The sequence below is a fragment of the Cupressus sempervirens genome, chromosome 2, assembly GCF_028749045.1.
Source record: "Cupressus sempervirens isolate cs-2001-9-10 chromosome 2, ASM2874904v1, whole genome shotgun sequence".
NCBI classification, from domain to species: Eukaryota; Viridiplantae; Streptophyta; class Pinopsida; order Cupressales; family Cupressaceae; genus Cupressus; species Cupressus sempervirens.
Window position 1 is genome coordinate 352,632,321 of NC_143119.1, and position 5,993 is coordinate 352,638,313.

A 5,993-nucleotide genomic window follows, 5' to 3' on the forward strand; every position below is an offset into this window, starting at 1 on the left:
CTTTCGGGTTACCTTTCTTCCTATTTGTCCCAACCGTCGGATCCGATTAGATCTACCGCTGGCGATACCTCGCTATTGAGAGTTGCATGCTCATTAAGTATAGCGAGATAGCGAGTATTGAGTTTTTTAAGCGGTGGGACCATAAAGTGAAGATGCAGCGATCGGAGATTTTCTTATTAAATGTTTTATTGTGCAAGTACACTTTGCAATTCGCCATCCAAAAAAAAGGAGAGGGACCCACTAGAATATTTGACATTAGAGCCAGAATGTTGATTTTTCTGGAAGTTCCGCCACCTCGCTATCGGAAAATTCAGGCACTTCACCATTAGCGAAGTAGCGAGGCCACGTGAAAAATCTAAAAATGATGACATTGCATCTTGCTTGTATCATAATTACACCAGGTGGCTTAACCAGTCATAAATACCGTTGTCAGAATCAGTTTTAATTAATAGAAGTAATTACTGGGTAACCCTTGCATTTTTCGGCACGGAATCCTTTTAAGTGCCGGAGCTCGCTACCTCGCTATCGGAAAATTCAGGTGCTTCGCCGTTAGCGAGTTAGCGAGGCCGCGTAAAATGGCAAAAGATCGACAAGATCTTTGATGACGTGTAATGACAGATGACTGTGATAAATTTTGACATGTGCCAGCTATGCAGAGATCCGATTCTCATTAATACCTATCTGACTAAATGTACAAGAAATCTTGAACGTCAGCTTGAAGTGGATCAACGGAGCTCGCTACCTCACTATGAAGAGTTGCAAGGAAGATAATTACAGCGACATAGCGAGTTGGGCCCGCCGCCTTCTTTCTTAAGAAGTCCTGTAGCGTATCTTTCGATCATTTCTTGATCCGATCAACGGTTGTCGCCGCCTCGCCATGGCAAGGTGCTTGTTCTTTATGCATAACGAAGTAGCGACATGCTGACACGTGTTCTCCGTCATCAGTGGGTCTAAATGTAAGCGCCATCAAAAGAAAGGATTCTATACGTGGCAAGTTCTCATTGGGTAAAATAACTGACATGGCAAATATAACTCCTAGTTATTCTCTTTGTACCGCATGATCGTAGGATCTTTGAAGATCAACGGCGCAGTTTTAAATGAAAAATGTAGTGCCACTCTCTGTATTAATTAGACAAGAAAGCTTCATCCGTGAGGAAAAATAGAGTATAATACAGAGAGATTGCATCAGTTTCATTTCACGCGAGAAAAGATTTGAAGCCATTCTTGTGCAGAAGCCATTACTGAAAGAAAAGCGTGCCAAGGTTTGATAAAAATTTGTCAAGTTATCTGTTCGCGGAAATTTTGCAGGAATACAGAGGAGAATTGAGACAGAATTCAAGTAAGTAAAACTACCATCATCTTCGTGAGCTTTTAAGTTTTAAAAAGATAGCCCAAGATGCCTCCTAAGAAGGGATTTACAAGTGCAATAAACTACCTGGATAGAAATGTGCATGATGATTTGCTTGAGTTACTTCCTGAATCTACTGTAGAAATGGTGCAAGTTAAGAGGTTAACTTCACTCAACCCTAGGCTAAGGGTAGCTGATGGATTGTATGATAAGGGTAATTGGGTCCGGGATGCTCAAACTTCTCAAACTGGTTTGAGTTTATTCAAAAAATGGTTTGCGAAATGGAAGTTATATGCCCCTCATTCCAATATATGGAATTTTGATCTTGGGAAGCTTGTTGTCCCCAGCGTGTTTATGGATTTCGACCTGCTTGAAGCTATAGCAAAAATCTATGACCAAGCCACTAAGGTAGTAAGAAAAATGGATGGTGGGGCTTTAGTTACCATCAGTCCCGAGGAGATTAGGAAGGTTTTCAGTCTGGGACCCCTCACCATGTATCATGTGCCCATTAATTTGATAGATTTAGAAAAAGAATATATATCCAAGAGGGATGTAGTTAGACAGGGTGCACTGAAAACCCACATAGGCCAGATTGGAGGCCTCCCAACCATAACATCATCTTCTAAAGAACCATTCAAGAAATCATGCTTTAATGCCAGGGCAGTGGAAATATATAGGACCCTGTGCAGAGACTTCGGAGAGGGCGAAGAAGATTTTATTCCGGTGAGCTTCATGTATATTATCACCCAAATCTCTTCTTTTGGTGTGGAAATAATTTTTGATTTTGCATCTTACTTGGCAAATGAGATTCATCAGGGATTGGTGGGGATTGCACAGGGCAAGGTGGAAAAGGTTTGGGGTCAGTATTCCTTATTGATGTATATGTTTCTTTTTAAAGGGGCCACTTATTTTGGTAAAGAAATGGTTTTAAATAGAGAACAAGAAGGGGAAGCACTGCCAGTCCAATTATGGAGTGCAGACATGACCTGGGAAGCAGAAAATGCTAGCTTCATTAGATTTGATAGGCACTTTGCCTCCAAACTAAGGTGCCTAATATTGAGTGACAATCCCAGAATCCCTAAGGCATTAATGCACCTTGTCAGGCCTATGGACAAAACCCATAATCTAAAAGTTTCACATAATTGGGGAGATATTATCCCATATTCAGTCTCAACTGTCATCAGGGTCTATGGATTCAAAGAAACACCCCATGTGTTACCCTATCAGGTACCTTTAAAGGTAGGGATAGCTGAATTTTTGTGGCAGTTGGGAGGAGTGGAGGAGGCCTTTTTGCACAAAAGGGGGACAGGATCTATTTTTCCTACTTGTACTATAGCCCACCAGTTTGTGATAAGTAAAGAAGGGTGGGTCTTTCTCCATAAAATTTTGGATCAATATAAGATGGCAGTGTCTCACTCTTGTTTTTGTGATACAGAAGGTTTCTTTAACTCTGCCCTTAGATTGAGAATCAAGCTTCGTCCAGTTCAGCATGAATTCTATTTTCCTGAAGATATAATAAGAAATGAATACTCTCTCCATGAGCAAGAAATAAAGAAAGAAAAATGGAGAGTCTATTCAAAAGTTTTGGAATTCATTAATTGTTTTGACAAAGATTTCAGTCCTCTTAGTAATGCTGCAAACAATGCAGATAAAATACATAAGCTCATGAGTACTTTCTCTGAGATAATGGAAGTAATGAATGAGAAGAAGCAGCATTTTATTAATTCTTTTCCAGATAAAGCCAGAGAAATTATGAGAAAATTGGGTTTCACCCCCAACATTGGAATAGGTCCACTGGTGGTACGAAAGAAGACAGGATATACTCTTGTCCGATAGCAGGTGCTCGTTGTACATAAAGAAAAATAGATAGTTGAATCCACCAGCACTGTCTTAGAAGAAAGACCCCCTAAACCTTCTCCCAAAAGAAGGAGAATAATAAGGGAGGAAGAATCCCCTGATGAAAGTTTCTCACCTTCTCAAACCCCAATAAGAATTGAGGAAGAACAGCTCACCAATGAGCAATTCGAACAAATGGGGTCACAAGGAGAAATTTTTGTTACACAAGCAGAGATTGATGAAGGGAACCCTCAGGAACCCCCTGTACCAAGTTTTGAATTAACTACGGCAGATTTCAGAGGAAGGGAGTTGGACCCTATTTTGGAACAAGCCAGCCAGCATTTTTTATCTGATAACAATTTTGTAAGATCTAGGGCTTTCCATCAGTTTGCGTGGAGAGTAAACATGCACATTTTTGAGCAAAGGTGTAATAATATGAAAGCAGAACATCCAAAAATGGATGAGACCTCCATTCAAAATCTAATAAAGGAACAAATGGTGCAAGAGTTCCAAAGTATAACCCCTGATGAGGGAAGACAGATGGTAAAAAATGCTAATGTTTTATTATTGCCCAATTGGGACATTGCTGACGCATTAATTTTTAATTCTGTTTCAAATAATTTAGGACTCCAGGATCCAAATAAAGAGGAATTCTTGGGTACAGCGTTCAGCAATGATCAAGCTGCCCTTATTATGTGGTCCCTGAGAAAAGGATCCAGAATTACTTCATCACAGCCTGATGATTCAGGATTAATAGGGACTATCATTGTAAGAAGAGTTGCTGACACTATAAATGTACAGGCAGCCCACATGAATGTGGATTATTCTAAATTTTCCTTGGCTACTGCGGAAAGAGGAGAGAGGGAAATGATTGATATGCATAATAAATATGAAATAGTGGTGGAAGCCTATAACCAAGAGGTAAAAAGGAGAATTGAGTTAGAAAACAGGGTATCTCAATTAGAAAAGGTACTTGGAAAGAGAAAAGTGGGAGAATCCAGTACACTAAGAATTGCATATCCCCCACAGTCATCTGTGGGATTAACCCCTATTATTGAGATACCTGACACCCCTGAAAGACCCCAATTCTATACTGCAGAGAAATTTGAAGCAGAAAAAAACAAATTACATGAGTGGCAGATAGAATTTACAAATCAGCAGGAAGAGAAATGGAGGCAGGGTGTGACATATTTGAGGGATAAAATACAATGGTCAAATTTTTATGATTAGTTGACAAGGATTGTAACCCTCATGGATGAGTTAAATAAAGAAAAGAATGGACTAGATTCTCTTGCACAGAAGTGGAGACAGAGAAATAATGATGTTACAATTATTTGTATATCTACAGTTCAAATGCCTTATCATCAGGTTGAAAGGATTTTTGATTTATTAAATCAATTAGATAATTTTGAGAATAAAAGAGATTCTTTACAGAGAAAATTGATACTCTGTTTTTCAAAATATCTTGCTAAAAAATTCACCCTATTTCCTTGTGCTTTAGAATCTGTTGATACAGTAAAGGAAAAAGACAAATGGAAAAAGGAAATGGATGAATTATTCGATAACAGAATAACAAACATCATCAGTGAGACTAGCCATTGGTTTTGGACAAAGACAAATGAAGAGCTGGTAAAAATATAATTATATTATGCTGATATGAGAAAAGAATTCGATGATTTAGAGGAGAGTGCCAATTCTTTAATAAAGATACAAAGAGAAACCCTAAGTTTTGATTGGCTAGATGATGATACTTTTAACAGATGGAAAAATTAGTTTAGTGAGCAGATGTCAGGAGATGATGATGAAGAAGATGTAAGAGTAATAGTTACTTTTGTAGTCAGCAATGATGATATAGAAAATCCCCAGGTTAAAGTGAGTTTGCATGTAACAGAAGATGATACATCACTTACAGACCTTATGGGTATGTACTCTGAAGATGAGGAATGATTGTGAGAGCAGATCATAACAACCAAGAAGCATAACAGAAAGGGACCCGCCAAGAATTGCTATTGTAATCAACCTTTCTGTTATTCTTGTTTTTGTTTTTCAAAAGAAGGACACCTGTCACCTTCTGTAGCCTGAAGCTTGTTGCATCTCACATTATTTAAGTGAGATCCCAAGGCTAAAGATGGGTCTGAATTTGGTTTTCACTAAGTATTATGCTTAGTTCTGTTTTTGGTCCAAACATTTTGGGAAAGAAATTTATAGTATACTTTTTCTGTCAAAATTTTTGAGATATAGATGAATGTAGAAAGAACTGTGCTTCTTCTCTGAAGGTTTTTCTGGGTCTTTTGTAAAGGATGTACTATTTTCAAAGGAAATGAATACAAATTATGAACTGTCCCCATATCTTTTCTTCTCTGAATTTTGTCTCCTTTTTAATACTTAGCTACCTTGATGTTGTGTGAGTAAAAGCTTATGCAATTGATTGCAATATAGTAAGACTGTACATCCATTTGTTATTGCTGTTAATTCAATGGATTAAATAAAGGCTCTGATGAATGTGATGAGGTTGCTTGGGTGTTAATAAGGATTTTTGAATGATAAATTCTGGTAAGAATTGCTGATGAAAATTAGTTGCAAGGCAACAAATTAGATCTAAGAATTTACTTGACTCTGAATTCCCAATGGATTAGGCATTGATTGAAAGTATTTCAGCCAAAAGAGAAGTATATTATGACTAGCTTTTTCAAAGTACATCATAAAATCAATCTTTACTTGTATTTTCTGTAAGATTTTCAAAGTTGGCCAGCACTTGCCTGCATGGATTGTTTCAGCTTCATTTAGCCATTGCTGTTGGAAACATATG